Source organism: Lutra lutra, chromosome 17 (assembly GCF_902655055.1).
Source record: "Lutra lutra chromosome 17, mLutLut1.2, whole genome shotgun sequence".
Lineage (NCBI taxonomy): Eukaryota > Metazoa > Chordata > Mammalia > Carnivora > Mustelidae > Lutra > Lutra lutra.
The window spans coordinates 30,302,227-30,317,603 of record NC_062294.1 but is presented as its reverse complement, the minus strand read 5'-3'; the positions used below and the strand labels follow the sequence as shown (position 1 = coordinate 30,317,603).

Genomic DNA, 15,377 nt, shown 5'->3' with positions numbered 1-15,377 from the left:
GGCATCTGTAGAATTTTAGAGCTGGAAGGCTTTTAGGAAATTTGTCCAGCCTCTTCGTTTTACAGAAGGGAAAACCGAGGCCCTGGGACATGTTATGATTTAATGTAGGTCACACAGTTAATTAGAGACAGAGCGAGAGGGAACCCAGGTGTCCCCACACCTTCGTTGGACAGTGGTTTTCTAGTAGGCCACCTGCTCCTAGACCGGTGTCCCCCCCCCCCCTCCGTCCTTTCCTCCCTCCCCTCCCCCCGTTTGTTCTTTCTTTCCCTTCATAGCTGTGCGAATCAGAACGTGGGCCTGAACATCGGGAAGACTAGGTGTCAGCCCCAGCTCTCCACCACTTGAGGTGCGCGCTCGCTCTCTCTGCATCAGGACTTGGGGCTGGGTCTCTCCTAAGCCTGGCGCCTTCTCCATGGCAGGTGCTTAGCACCTGGGCTGAATCGCTGCATCATCGCGGGGCCACTCTCCTTGCTCCGGATTTTACAGCACGGGCGTGTGTCACGGCGGTGTCAGAGCGGAAGGAGGACGCGGGTCCGAATCCACGCCTTTGAAAAGGGAGGCTCAGGACACCGTCTCGGTTCCCGGTTGGCCCCGGGCTGGCGGAGAGATGCCCAGCGCGTGAGTGACCTCGGCGCCGACCCCGCCACTGGTCAGCTCGCGGCCGGGGCGTGCCTGCCGGGCCTGACGTGGCGGCGGGACCGCGGGGAGGGGAGAGGCCGTCGCGAGGGCGCGGCCTGACGTGGCGGCCGCGGCGGGGCGGCGGGGCGGCGGGGCGGCGAGGGGAGCCCGGGCCACTGCACTGCCCCGCGCTCCGGCCAGAGGGCGCCCGGCCCCAACACTTCCCCGCCCCGAGGCCGCCCGGGGCTCCAGCAGTAACCGCACCGGCGATTGGGTCGGCGGCGCGGCGGGGCCATGTTGGAGCGGGGCGACGACCCCGCCTCCCGCCGCCCTCCGTCCCGGGTCGGGCCGGGCCGCGAGGCAAGCGGATCGGGGAGAGGGATCCTCCCTCCCGGGTCGCCCGACGCGGCAGGAGCGGCGGCGGGAGCGGCCGCAGTCACAGCCGCCCCTCTGAGCCTCGGCCAATCAGCGGCGCGGGCACAAATATGCAAATGGCGCGCCGGTGCTGCCGGAGTGCCGCTCGCAGGGGCTGGTGGGGTCGCGCTGGGGGAGTGAACTGGGCCAATCAGGCGGGTGCGTGGCGGCGCGGGGGAGGCGGTGCCCCTTCACTCCTCCCTCCTCTCCCTCCCGGCCCCGCGCTGACAGGGGGGCCTGGCCGCGCCGCCGGTAAGTGCCGCCGCCGCCCGCCGTTGCCACCCGCCGCCCCAGGCGTTGGGAGGAAGCCCCGGGGCACCGCGGGGCAGCGGCCGCTGCTCAACTGGTGGGGAGAGGCGGGGGCGGGTTCTGTCAGCCGGGTGGTCGCCTGAGGCCGCCCCCGCCCGGCCAGCCGCGCGTGTCAGTCTCGGTCGAGGCGGGGGGCGGCGGGGGCGCCTCAGTCATGGCGAAGCCCGAGAGCCAGCGAGCGGCGGTGAGTACGTGCCGCCGCCGCCGCCGCTCGGCCGGGGGGGTCGGGGCAGGCCGGGCCGCGCCGCCGCGGGCGGCGGAGGTGAGGGGCCCGCGCCCGGGGACGGCGGGGAGGCTGGGGAGGGGGCGCTGCCCGCACGTGCGGCCCAGCCCGCCTGCGGCCCGCCCCGCGCCTGTCATGGCTGCGGGCTGCTGCCCCCGCCCCCCGGCCCGCAGACCCTGGGGTCGGGACCTGGCCGCCGCGCCTGTTGCGTCGGGCGGAGGTGAGGGCAGGGTGGGCAGGGCCCCGCTTCCCCGCCCCGCGCGAGGTCGGGGCCTCCCGGTCCGCCCGCTTCCCTCCCTAGGGTCGGGCTTCCCTCCATCCTGCAGCCTCTTTCCCCGCCCGCCTGCTTTCTCGCCTCCGTGACTCATGACAGGGCGTCCCGCGCGAGCGCTGGGTGTCCCCGAGCCCGGGACGCCCCCGGCGCTTTCCCGGGCCTTGCCTGCCGGGTTACGACCGCACTGCCTTTCCTGTGATCCTTCGCCCCGAGGGGGAGCCCCGAGGGTCTCTCCACGTCTGCAGCGGGGCCCGGACCCCGCGGCTACTGCCGCTTTCTTGGGCTCTGGGTGTGGGACGTGATGGGTGGTTCCAAGGCTGTCTTCGCGGACATCCATCCCCAAGCCAAGCACGACCCGGAAAGCCTGGGTGTCTTACTGGCCTGTCGTCGCAGTCGCCAGCTCAGAGTGCTTTCTGTTTGTTCCTTTTTTGGTTCTGTTTTGCCTTTTTTTCTTTCTTTCATTTTTTTTTTTTTTTAAGAAAAATAAAACTTTTCGGAACAAAGTAGACCAAAAAATTTCTTAAATTGTGATATTAACAATGTTACATAGTTACTTTCCTGGAGTCTGGGATTTGACACTACTGTGACTTTTCTCCATTATGTGAAATACTCATAACTACCTAAGGATTGCCCCGTATTAAATAAAGTTTATTTTCATTAATAAAATCACTATCACAATTTAGTTTCTCAGTTTTGCATGCCACGTTTCACCTTTTCCTTTTCTCTGATTTCAAACTCCAGTTCTACTTAACGGACTAGGATCTTGAACAGAAAAAAGGGCTTACCTTGTGTAATGTTACTCTACCTAAACTGTGCATAATTGTACAGGTACTTTTTTAAAAGAAGGGCTAGGTCTGCAAACACTTAAATGTACAGAAGGTACTTACCCCGTGGGGGTGGGGATTCCACATTGCAGAGGGAGGGAGGGTGTGTGTGTGTGTGCGCGCGCGCGTGCGCGTGTGTGTGCACGAGTGTGTGTTTTAGTTTTGGGGGGAGGGGGTTTCAGTGCAAAAGGATGAACATAGTGTTTCTTCATTTCTGTTAGATTTACAGAACTTGAAATTAAGTGGGACTTTGTGCTAATAGCAGGGAGCCTTCCATACGATAGATATTGGATAAATATTTGCTCTAAGCAAGTTAAACATGAATTCTGTATCTTCCAAGACTGTGTCTACTTTATTGCTTAGACACTTCACATTGAGTAGCTATAGTGTTCTACAACCTTTAGCAGCTTGGTGAGTTTCCTGTAAACTACAGGTCACGTAATATAGACATGATATGCTCTGGGGGGAAAAAGTAGTTGCCTCCCAGATTTGATTGATATATCTTTGTCATTCTGGACAGTTTCAGGAGAGTGGGTGTTGTAAAGTTAAAAAACAAAAACCTTGTGGTTGACTAACTAGGAGAAGATGATGTCCTAAGGACATAAGAAATAGCATTAGGGAAAATATGCTGGTGTAACTGGTAAAACCTTCTTGGAAGAAGTTCTGATTGGAGAGAATCAGAACTTTGTCACTTTACTAGGTGTATAGCTGTAGTCAGATTTCTTAACCTCTGTGAACCCAAGTTTTTTTGAATTTTATAGTTCTCCAAATCTGAATATCCCATTAGATTGGTCCTTTGAAATATAAAAGTTATATCTGGTTTTAGGTATAAGAAAAGGCAGAGGTTTTGAAACAAACAGTGGTAAGCTGGCGTTACCCTAAAAGAACATTTTTAAAAGAATAAGCTCAAGTGGGCAGGTATGAATAAAGAAAGCAGTATTGTTAAAAAAAAAAAAAAAAAAAAAAAAACTCATGACAAGATTAGATTAATAAAATCCTAAAATTTTGAACTTGGAAGTATCTTTAGAGACTTTAACTCCAAATCCCTTTTCTAATGTAACTGAATACCTTCTATAAGACATTAAACTAGACTGGCAGTTTACCTGTGGAAACCAGGTAGAACTAAAGGAAAGGCTTACTGTATAAATTTAGGAGGTAGGAACTGGAGAAGCATTACAGACTTAGAGGTAAAATTTATTGTAGTTTCAGTAGTAAAATAAAAATTTTGGTACATGTGAACATTTTAGATACCCTGAAGGGTTATATGTGTTAATCGCTCATATAAATGTAGTGGAAGAAAGTCAGTGAAATAGTTAAAGAAGACAAAAATGAAATCTTATAGAGGTTAAAGTATAAAGGAAACTGAAATAATAGATTTACTGGGAAAATTCCATTATATATCAGTATAGTGAATACAGAACATTGGTAAGAATATGGAAACTTAAGGCATTTGGTTAGAGTGAAAATGAATCATGAAACTAATATTGTCATAAATGTTTGAAAAACTTTGAAAGCCAAAAAATTGGAATCAGAAGAGATTTATGGACACTGAGGAGACAGAATGATTTTGTTGTAACCTTTTAAATGTCTTGTAGCTATTGTGGTCTTAGGGTGATAACCAGTCTTAACCATTCAGATTCCTTACATGATAGAAGATTTAGCTTTTTTACACTTACTTACTTTGTGAATATAAGTTGCCACATTCCAGTTTTATAACTGCCTTCTGACACTGTGTTTCCTTTTACTTGTTTGGGCTTCCCTCCCATCCATTCTACCCCTGAGTTTTACCAGTCTGAATACTTGGGTTAAATTCCACCTTGCGAATAAGATCATTTCTTGTCATTGTAGCCCTTAGGGATTTCTCCTTCCCATGAGACCATAGCATTACTATTTGTCTCACTTATTTGACATCACGTAAAACTTCCTGACCTTATCTCCACTGTATTTCTTTTAATTTTGTGGGAACACCTTTTGCTCCTCCCTTTTAGAAACAGTTGGAAAGCTGATTAAGTGATAAGGAAAAACTCAGAGAAGGGAAAGCCACTTTGAGCTGTAATTCATTCTCTGAACTCCAGGTCATTCACATCCATTCGTTCATTAAACAGATTAATTTATTGATTCCTTTATTAATCAATTTATTATATAACTATTAAGTGATTCCTACCTTGTAGAATTTATAGTCTAATAGTGTAAACAGATAAGTAAATAACAGGGAAAGTAAATAGCAGGGAAACAGGGCAAGTAAATAACAAATGTAAAATTACAACTTGTAGAGAATTCAATAAAGGAAGAGACTAGACTGCTGTGAAAAAAATGGGGATGATTGTAGATTGTGTGGTCAGAAACGTCTCTCTCAGGTGGTGGTATTTAAGTTGAGACAAAAAATAAGCTAGATAGGGAAAGACTTTCTTGGAAAAGAAAATATGTATGAAGGCAAGAAAGCTTAATATTTTGGAAGAAATGAAGTTCAGGGTGGCAGGAGTATTAATAATAGAGGAAAACCATGCAAGGTGAGAGGCAGAGAGCAGATCATACAGGACCTTACAGGGCATTTTGAAGACCTGGATTTTACTAAGGATGTTGCAATCAATCATTGAAGATTTTGAAGTAGGGGAGTACTGTGCTTCCCATTTCAAGAATGACACTTTGGTTAAGAATGGATTAGAGAAAGGCAAGGATGAAAGCAAAGACTAATACTTCACTTGTTGAGGTAAGATGATGATGGCTGGCACTCGGGTAGCAATATCATCTGATTTGATAAAGAGAGACAGAGAGGAAATGGGAATGGCAGGGGCATTGACAACTTCATGACGGATTAGATATTAAAGGGAAGATGTCAAAGTGACCTCCAGGTTCCCGGCTTGAGGACCTAGAAAGATGATGGTGAGATTTACTGAGATGAACATGGGGAGAAGAAAAGGTTTGGCAAGAAATTAAGTTTTGAACACCATTCCCAGGCAAGATCTTCGGAAGGTAGAAGGCTGGGGGTGGTGGGCTACCTTTATCTGAATGATAGTGGTCTCCGTTGGAATAGGTTTAATTATGTATATGGCACCATATTTCAACGTACTTACAAGGTGTGTTTTGAGACGAGCAAGCTTCATATTTGTGTTAGAAAAATTGGTAACTGAAATGATCTTTTTAACAATACAGTTTTTGAAAGTTTATTTGTGAAAATTTTCTTAGTACAGCTTTTATTAGATAAGTTTTGAGAAAAAATCTGTAGTATTAGATGGGTTTTGATATTATTTGGGTGATGGTGCAGAATTCAGAAGTCTTACAATCTTGATGTTCTCAAGAAACTGGCACTCTTTAAAGTTATTAGTTTGTAGGCAGCCTGATAGTATATTTATCATTTTTAATGAGGCTTCTGGTGTTTATGGGTAAAAATTATAAGTGCAGGGGATGCCTGGGTGGCTCAGTTGGTTGGACGACTGCCTTCGGCTCAGGTCATGATCCCGGAGTCCCGGGATCGAGTCCCGCATCGGGCTCCCAGCTCCACGGGGAGTCTGCTTCTCTCTCTGACCTTCTCCTCGCTCATGCTCTCTCTCACTGTCTCTCTCTCAAATAAATAAATAAAATCTTTGAAAAAAAAATTGTAAGTGCAGGCCATTAGGAGCTATTATTTATCAAATAACTATAGATACTGATGTTTCTGTTATAATTTGTCATTAACTTAGCAAATAATATCTTTTTTTTTACTGTACTTTTAAAACTTTTTTTAACCAGTAATTTTAAATATTGTTATTGCTACAAAGGGACACAGTTGAAATCTGAAGAGTAAAAAAAGAAAGATTATTTTTCTTATTCAGTGGTCATTTCAGTTTGGTTTACCTGACTTAAGCAGCTACAGTATAAAGTATATTAAATTTTATTCTATTGGAAATCAATGGCTGTGCTTCTGAATGATAACTGCTAATGTATCTTATTCTTTTATAAGAAAGAGGAAAAAAGGGTCGCCGGGTGGCTCAGTGGGTTAATCCTTTGCCTTCGGCTCATGTCGTGATCCTAGGACCCTGGGATTGAGCCCTGCATGGGGCCCTCTGCTCAGCATGGAGCCTTCTTTGCCCATCTCTCTCTGCCTGCCTCTCTGCCTACTTGGGATCTCTGTGTGTCAAATAAATAAAATCTTAAAAAAAAAAAAAAAGGAAAAAATGGCTAGGATAATGGTTAGGTTTCATGTATTTTACATAAAGTTTGTTTCATCTTAAAATTTTGTGCTTTATTACACATTACTAAGTAAATTCAAAGTTACTCTTTTTTTCATGGAATTAGCTGGAATTCAGTATATTTTTCCCAGTTATGTTATCTTTTACAGTGTTTATCTTTAAAATGGCAATTAAATATTCATTAAAATTTTTTCTTCAATCAAGGAACTGGAAAGCTTTCCCTAAAATAAATCTAGGGATTCAAGATTCTACACTTAGTGCACTTATTTAGTCCATTTTATAGATGAAGACCCTGAGCTACAGAGAAACTGAGTTGCCTCAGCTTTCTAGTATAAGGGAATATTTTATATCAGGTTGCATAAATTAGTGAATTCACTACATATCGAAATACAAGAATACACTTAGTTCTGATTTGGTGAACATGTGTTCAGATCAGTAGTAAAGTTTACATAAATCATTTCAGAAACCATCCTATATTTACTTACCAATATTATTTTGAATGACATGTACTCTAAATGGTGACTTAAAAATATTTACTTATGATTCATCTTGTGTCTTTTTTTTATTTTTATTTTTTAAAAGATTTTATTTATTTATTTGACAGATAGAGATCACAAGTAGGCAGAGAGGCAGGCAGAGAGAGAGGGGGAAGCAGGCTCCCCGCTGAGCAGAGAGCCCGATGCGGGGCTCGATCCCAGGACCCCGAGATCATGACCTGAGCCGAAGGCAGGGGCTTAACCCACTGAGCCACCCAGGCGCCCCTGATTCATCTTGTTTCAATTAGGTTTTTAATTTTAATTTAATTTAATTTTAATTTAATTTTAATTTTTTGATAAGTTTCAGAAAAGAATATGTCATAAGTTTATAGCTCTATGACTTATTATAAAGTAAACATCTCTGTAATCACAACCTAGGTCAAGAAATAGAATGTTATCGGCAACCCCCAAGCTTCTCTCATACTCCTTTCCAATCATCACTTTCTTTCACCCTCCCAGAGATGACCACCATGCTGACTTCTAAAATCATAGAGTAGTTTTGGCTGTTTTTAAACTTTATATAAGTGAAATTATATAGTATGTGTTCTTTTGCTTAATATTATATTTTATAATATTAGTAATATTTTTAAAAGATTTTATTTATTTATTTGACAGAGATCACAAGTAGGCAGAGAGAGAGAGAGGGGGGTAAGCAGGCTCCCCGCTGAGCAGAGAGCCTGATGCGGGGCTCGATCCCAGGACCCTGAGTTCATGACCTCAGCTGAAGGGAGAGGCTTAACCCACCCAGGTGCCCTGAATATTAATAATATTAATAATATTATGAGACTAATCTTTTTTTTTTTAATTTTTAAAGATTTTATTTATTTATTTATTTGAGAGAGAGAGATTGAGGGAACGAGTGGGAGATGGGAGAAGGGTCAGAGGGAGAACCAAACTCCCTATGGAGCAGGGAGCCCAATACAGGACTTGATCCTAGGACCCTGGTATCATGACCTGAGCCAAAGGTAGATACTTAACCCGCTGAGTCACCCAGGTGCCCAATCTGTGTTTTTCCATGCAGAAATAGTTCAGTCATTCTCATTGCTGTTGATTCTAATGTAGGATGAACACATTTTCAGTTTGGAACTATTGTGAGTAATACTGACTGATACGAACATTTCTAACATTTCTGTACATGACTTTTGGTGTGCACACATTTCTGTGGCATATATATGTCTAGAAATAGAAAAATTGGTCATGGATATGCATATATTCAATTTTACCAATAATGCTATATCATTTTCCGGATTTGTTGTTCCAGTTTATACTTGTTTTAGCAGTGTATGAGAATGCCAGTTGCTTTATATTCAGTTATGTGGTTTGATTAAAATACCACTCTATAGTATTTGAAAAATCTTGTGTTCTTTTTTAAGAACCTCCAAAGATGAATTGATGGGTAGGTATTTCTACCTAGTAAAACATAAATGAGTACGTCTGTTGTGCCTCTTGGATTATGGCATATTCAAACAAAACATAGTTTTTTGTTTTCAAAGTTTTCAAATAAGAGATCTTTTCTCTATCCTTAAAAATGTTTGGTTTTGGGCGCCTGGGTGGCTCAGTGGGTTGGGCCGCTGCCTTTGGCTCAGGTCATGGTCTCAGGGTCCTGGGATCGAGTCCCACATCGGGCTCTCTGCTCAGCGGGGAGCCTCCTTCCTCCTCTCTCTCTCTGCTTGCCTCTCTGTCTACTTGTGATCTCTCTCTGTCAAATAAATAAATAAAATCTTAAAAAAAAATGTTTGGTTTTGCAACACAGTGACTAGTACAGCATTTTAGGGAATATGGTTTGGAAAGAATGAAAAAAATAACATCTATAACTTAAGAAATCTTAAAGGAGATAGGAAAAAAATTTCAGCAAAATGAATATGGTAACTATTAGGTGACATGTACATGGTACTTAGAAATAAGGCCCTGGGGAAGGAGGAGGAAAAGTATTATAAAGATGTATATCATTCCGGAGATGAATAGTGTTATATCAGAAATGGCGAAAGCTCGCAGGGCTACTAACAGGGTTATACATCATTATGTATATAGGGACCCAACAAATTGCTTTCCTGGTATGTTTTTGGTCAGAGACCTCAAGGAAGGCAATGAAATGCTATACGGTCTCATTAAGGTAGTGAGAAATTGAGTTTTATATCTTTATTTTATTCTAGTAGAAAAAATGTTTTTAATAATTTATAATATTCCAGAAAAAAATGGAATTGAGTTTCTCAAGGATTTGAATGTGAAATCACATCTTAGAAGATGTATTGAGGAAGATGTGTCAACATTTGACTGAATTCGAAATGCTAAGTAAATGGATTTGATAGAAATGAAGTCACTGCATAAAACCTTATGTCTGTTAAACTACTTTAAATGAATCAGAAAGGCAAGGAAAGCTATAAGAAAGAAAATCCCAAGATAGTGTAGTATCATAGAAACTGAGAGAATTTCTAGAAGGCAGAGGGTTACTTAAACTGAATCCAGGAAACATTTATACAGCTTTTGTGATAGGCCAAGCAGACTGGTAACTGGTACTGCAGGTGACTAAGTCATGGGCCTTGTTCTTTAAGCATTCAGTGCCTAAATGGTGTATGTATGATAGATGGGAGATGCATGGATGATTGGAGGCTTCATATAGAAGATGGCATTTTTGAGTTCAGCTTCTGTCACTTTTGTTAGTGATGGCAAGTGTTTCTTAGTGGTCAGATGCAGGTTGAGAGAACATTTGGATTTGCCTAGGAGCTTTAGTCACCTTTGGAAGTATAGTTTCAGTAATTTTATGGGAGCAGAAAGTGAAGTGCAAGAGGTTAGCAAGCAAGTGAGTATTTGGAAAATGAAGACAGTAGATCACTTATTCTCAATATTTGTCACTGTATGGGAAGGATAGACATAAGGTGATTTTGTGTGTGCATTTTTGTTAAGGTAGGAGAGACCTACTGCCTAAAGTTAGAAGGGAAGCAGGTAATTGCAAGGGGATGATTAAAGATCCTAGACAGAGTTGGAATGTATGTGGGTGTAAGTTACTTAAAAGCTAGATGGAATGGTATTAAGAAGCGAAAGGTTTATCTTTGGAAAAAAGTCATGCTTCCTCTTCTGAGAACAGCTAGAAGAAAAAGGATAGAAGCAAAGAGAGAAACATGCTTCTGAAAAGATGACTGGTGAGTTTCAACTGGAAAATCTCAGAAGAATAAGTAAGAGGCAGAATTTTCCTGGGGTAAGATGGGGGAAGTTAGGATTGAAGGCTTGAGGAGATAGCCTAAAAGCATAGGGAAGTGAATTTAAACACTTTTCTAAGCAAAAACAAGGACCACCTTGTTTTTTGTTTTTTTTTTTTAATTTTTTTATTTTTTCAGCATAACAATATTCATTATTTTTGCACCACACCCAGGGCTCCATGCAATCCGTGCCCTCTACAATACCCACCACCTGTGCCCCCAACCTCCCACCCCCCACCCAGGACCACCTTGTTTTAATACCATTCTTGTTTTAATACTGTGCCAGCCATATAACAAATATTGTAAATATGCAGAAATGTTAATTGAATTGGGCTGAGGTCTGGAGGTCACATTACATTGGTATTGTTAATAGAATATGGTGGGTTGAGTGAATTGAAAATGGTCACAAGGATATTGAAGCAATAGAGATTATTAGCAAAAGAAATGGAGGAGGTCTGGAGAAGCTTGCTAGTCATGGGAGAGTTTGAATGACTCTTGGGAAATCAGAAATGAGATGACAGGTGTGAGAGGAAAAGCTGCATTTATTAAGTGCTTTCTATGTTTTAGGAACTTTGAATGTATTTCTAAACTGTATATATTTCTAAACAATTCAAAAACCCTGCAAGTTAGGTGGTGGTAATCCGCCTGGGTCTCAATTTTTAGTGTATTTCAAACTTTGGAAAATTGTGCATTTAAATCAATTTCCTGTTTTTAACATTAATTGAAATTTATTTGGTTATATAATATATATTTATACTTAATTTGGTTAGGGGGTATGATTGATGTTCAGGACTGCTTCAGGTAGACAACTTGACCTGACTCATTAGCAACTGGGAAACTTAAAATCTGTTTTCAGCATCAGCCCCAAATTAGTTACCCTCAGTCGTCTTTTACCAAGAGTAGACATGAGATTATGTTTTAAAGATTTCCCTTTCTGTGAGATGCAAAGCAAGACTAAATTAAGTGTGAATGCCAACAAAGTAAGTAATTGAATTTAGGAAATCACTATCTGCAAAGGGAGATGTTAATATAAACATTAAATGAGTGCTATTTGGTTTTCAGGTCTTTTAAAGCAAGGAGTTTGTTTGTTTGTTTGTTTTTTAAGATTTTATTTTAAGTAATCTCTACACCCAATGTGGGGCTCATACTTACAACCCTGGACCAAGACTTGAGTGCTCTACCAACTGAGCCAGGCACCCCTGAATCCTTTGTTTTTTGAAAATCCTACTGTGAAATAATCCACATAAAGCACTGTGTAAATGGTTTTCAATCTGCGCTCTTTGGAGCACTGGGTAATCTTTAGCCACTGGAAGGAAGAGAGGGCTTTAGGCCTCACCTTCACCCATTTCCTTACCAATAAAAGATTTCTCCCTGAATATTCAGCTTTTATAGATCTTACAGATTGAGATTTCGAGTAGGATTTTCTCTCTCTCTCTCTCCTTTTTTTTAAGACTTATTTGACAGAGACACAGCAAGAGAGGGAGAAGCAGGCTTCCCGCTGAGCAGGGAGCCCAATGTAGGGTTTGATCCCAGGACACTGGGATCATGACCTGAGCCAAAGGCAGACGCTTAACAAACCACCCAGGGATCCCTCGAGTAGAGGCTGTGCCATTTTACATTACTAATAGCAATGTATGAGATTGCCAGTCTTTGCACATCCTTTCAAGCACTTGTAATTTTTCATTTTAAAAATAATATTCTTAATAGTTGTGAAGTGATATCTCATTGTGATTTTGATTTGCATTGTCCTAATGACTGACATTGAGTATCTCTGTTTATTGGCCATTCCTGTATCTTCTTTGGATAAATGTGCAGTGAAGTCCTTTGTCCATTTTTAATTAAGTTGGGTTGTTTATAGTAGTGAGTTTATAGGAGTTTTTTATTCTAGATATTAAACTTTTATCAGATACATTATTTGCATATATTTTGTCCCATTCTGTGGGTTATCTTTTTACTCTCTTGATAGTATTCTTTGGTGCACAAGTTTTTAATTTTTTTGAAGCCCAATTTATCTGTTTTTTTTTTCTTTTGTTACCTGTGTTTTTGATGTTGTATTTAAGAAACCATTGCCAATCCAAAATCATGAAGATTTGCCCGTATGTTTTCTTCTAATAGTGTTACAGTTTTAGCTCTTAAATTTAGATCTTTGATATATTTCTATTGATTTTTTTTTTTAATGGTATAAGGTAAGAGCTCAGCTTTATTCTTTTGCAGGTGGCTATCTAGTTTTCCCAACATCAGCTGTAGAACAGACAGTTTTTTTCCCCACTGAATGTTCTTGGCATCCTTGTCAAAAATTAATTGACTACGTGAGCTTTCTGGGCTTTCTGTTCGTTGGTCTCCTTAGGCCAATAACACTTTGTTTTGATTACTGTAGTTTTGTAGTAAATTTTGAAAGTGGGAAGTGTGGGTATTCCAACTTTGTTCTTTTTCAAGATTGTTTTGGCTATTCATGATCCCTTGGAATTCCATATGAATTTAAAGATGAGTTTTTCTATATATGCAAAAAATCATTGGGATTTTTATAGGAATTGCATTGAACGTGTAGATTGCTTTGAGCAGTATTGTCTTAACAATATTAAGTCTTTCGATGCATGTACACAGGATGTCTTTCCATTGATTTAGATCTACTTTAGTTCCTTTCAGTACTGTTTTGTTTTTTTTTAAAGATTTTATTTATTTATTTGACAGAGAGAGATCGCAAGTAGGGGGGGAGGGGAAGCAGGCCCCCTGCTGAGCAGAGAGCTGGATACAGGGCTCCATCCCAGGACCCCGAGATCATGACCTAGCCAAAGACAGAGGCTTAACCCACTGAGCTACCCAGACACCCCTCAGCACTGTTTTGTCTTCAAAATGATCTAGTTTTCAGTGTATACATCTTACATGTGCTTCATTAAATTTATTCCTATTTATTTATTTGTTTATTTATTTTTGAGATTTTATTTATTTATTTATTTGAGAGAGAGTGAGTGAGAGAGAGCATGAGAGGGGAGAAGCAGACTCCCCATGGAGCTGGGAGCCGGATGCGGGACTTGATCCTGGGATTCCAGGATCATGACCTGAGCCAAAGACAGTCGCTTAACCAACAGAGCCACCCAGGTGCCCAATTTTTATTTTTTTTAATGCTATTGTAAATGGAATTGTTTTTTTGATTTCCTTTCCGAAATGTTGATTTGCTGTCTTAAAGAAATGCAACTGATTTTTCTGCATGGATTTGTATCCTAGAATTTTGTTGAATTTGTTTATTAGCTTTAGCAGTTTACATGCATGCGTGCATGTGTTATTTACAGTTTTCTGCATATAAAATCATGTTATCTGTGAACAAGATAATTACACTTCTTCCTTTCTAATTTAGATGCCCTTTATTTTTCCTTTCTTGCCTATTTTCTCTGGCTGGATTTTTCAGTACTATATTGGATAGAAGCAGTGAAGGTGGGAATCCTTGGCTTGTTCCTGATCTTGGGACAAAAGCTTTCATTCTCTTACCATTGAGTTTGATGTTAGCTCTAAGTTGTTCATACATGGCCTTTCTTTTCCTATTTTAGTCAGTATTCTAATCATAAAAGGGTTTGGAAGGGCGTTAGATTTTGTCAAATGCTTTTTTTGCATCAACTGATATGTGTTTTTACCTTTATTAATACAGTATATTACATTGATTGGCTTTTGTATGTTAATTACCTTTACATGCCTAGGATAATTCCCACTTGTTCATATAATATACTCTATGTGTACATATATGTATATGTATAATATGTTGCTGGATTTGGTCTGCTAGTATTTTGTTGACAATTTCTGCATCTGTATTCATAAGAGATATTAGTCTTTAGTGTCTTGTTGTGTTTTTTGGTTTGGGTTTTTTTCCCTTGTAATATCTTTGGCTTCATTATCAGGGTAATGTTAGCTTCACAAAATGAGTTATAGAGTACTTCTGATTTTTCACTTTTGTGGAAGAATTTGAGAGGCATTGGTGTCAATTCTTTAAATATTTAGTAGACTTCACCATGAAAACTATCTGGTCCTGGGCTTTTCTTTGTTGGGTGGTTTTTGATGACAGATTCAATCTTACTTGTTTTAGGTCTATTTATATTTTCTACTTATTTTCTTATCAATTTTGGTAGCTTATGTGACATACAGTTTGTCAGTTTCATCTAGGTTTATCCAATTTGTTGGTGCAGTTCATATTATTCTTATAATAGTATTCTTCTATTGAAAAGACTTACTGTGGGTGTCTGGGTGCTCAGTGGGTTAAACCTCTGCCTTCGGCTCAGGTCATGATCTTGGGGTCCTGGGATTGAGCTCCCCCATCAGGCTCTCTGCTCAGCAGGGAGCCTGCTTTTCCCTCTCTCTCTCTCTCTCTCTCTCTCTCTGCCTGCTTCTCTGCCTTCTTGTGATCTCTGTCTGTCAAATAAATAAAGAAAATCTTTAAAAAAATAAAAAAGGACTTACTATGCTTATATAAAAAGAGCTTATAAGGTCCTTATATAGACTTGTAAAGTCTATATTGTAAAGTAAAAGTATATATATATATATATATATATATATATATATATATATTTTTTTTTTTTTAAGATTTTTAAATTTTATTTATTTAGGTGTTTTGGTCACTGTCATTGAGAGAGTTGCTATTTCCTATCTTAAAGTGTTTATAACCACCAGTGATAAGAATTTTACGACAGTAAAAATGTTAGTCAAGCCAGAGAAGAAATTTTAAACTGTGAAATAGCTCCCTTTTGCCTCTAGGATAAAGTCCAGATTTCTTAACATGGCTACTTTAAAGCCTTGGATATCTGACCTCTGCCTGCTTTGGCATCTC

At 41.1% G+C, this 15,377-nt stretch overlaps 1 protein-coding gene across 12 annotated transcripts in view; it reads left to right on the top strand.

Moving 5' to 3' along the window:
- Positions 1–15,377, top strand: part of CHD9 (chromodomain helicase DNA binding protein 9) — a 222,631-nt gene that overhangs the window by 53,375 nt on the left and 153,879 nt on the right. For 4 of the 12 annotated variants that reach the window (XM_047711799.1, XM_047711795.1, XM_047711798.1 and 1 more), the window contains exon 1: positions 1,066–1,284. The exons of 1 other annotated variant lie outside the window; for it this stretch is intronic. The gene's annotated coding sequence lies outside the window, so the exon portion shown is untranslated. Of the gene's footprint in view, positions 1–1,065; positions 1,285–1,401; positions 1,526–15,377 lie in introns of those variants that run through there. 7 more of the 12 variants (XM_047711800.1, XM_047711797.1, XM_047711789.1 and 4 more) reach the window with 5 other exon arrangements.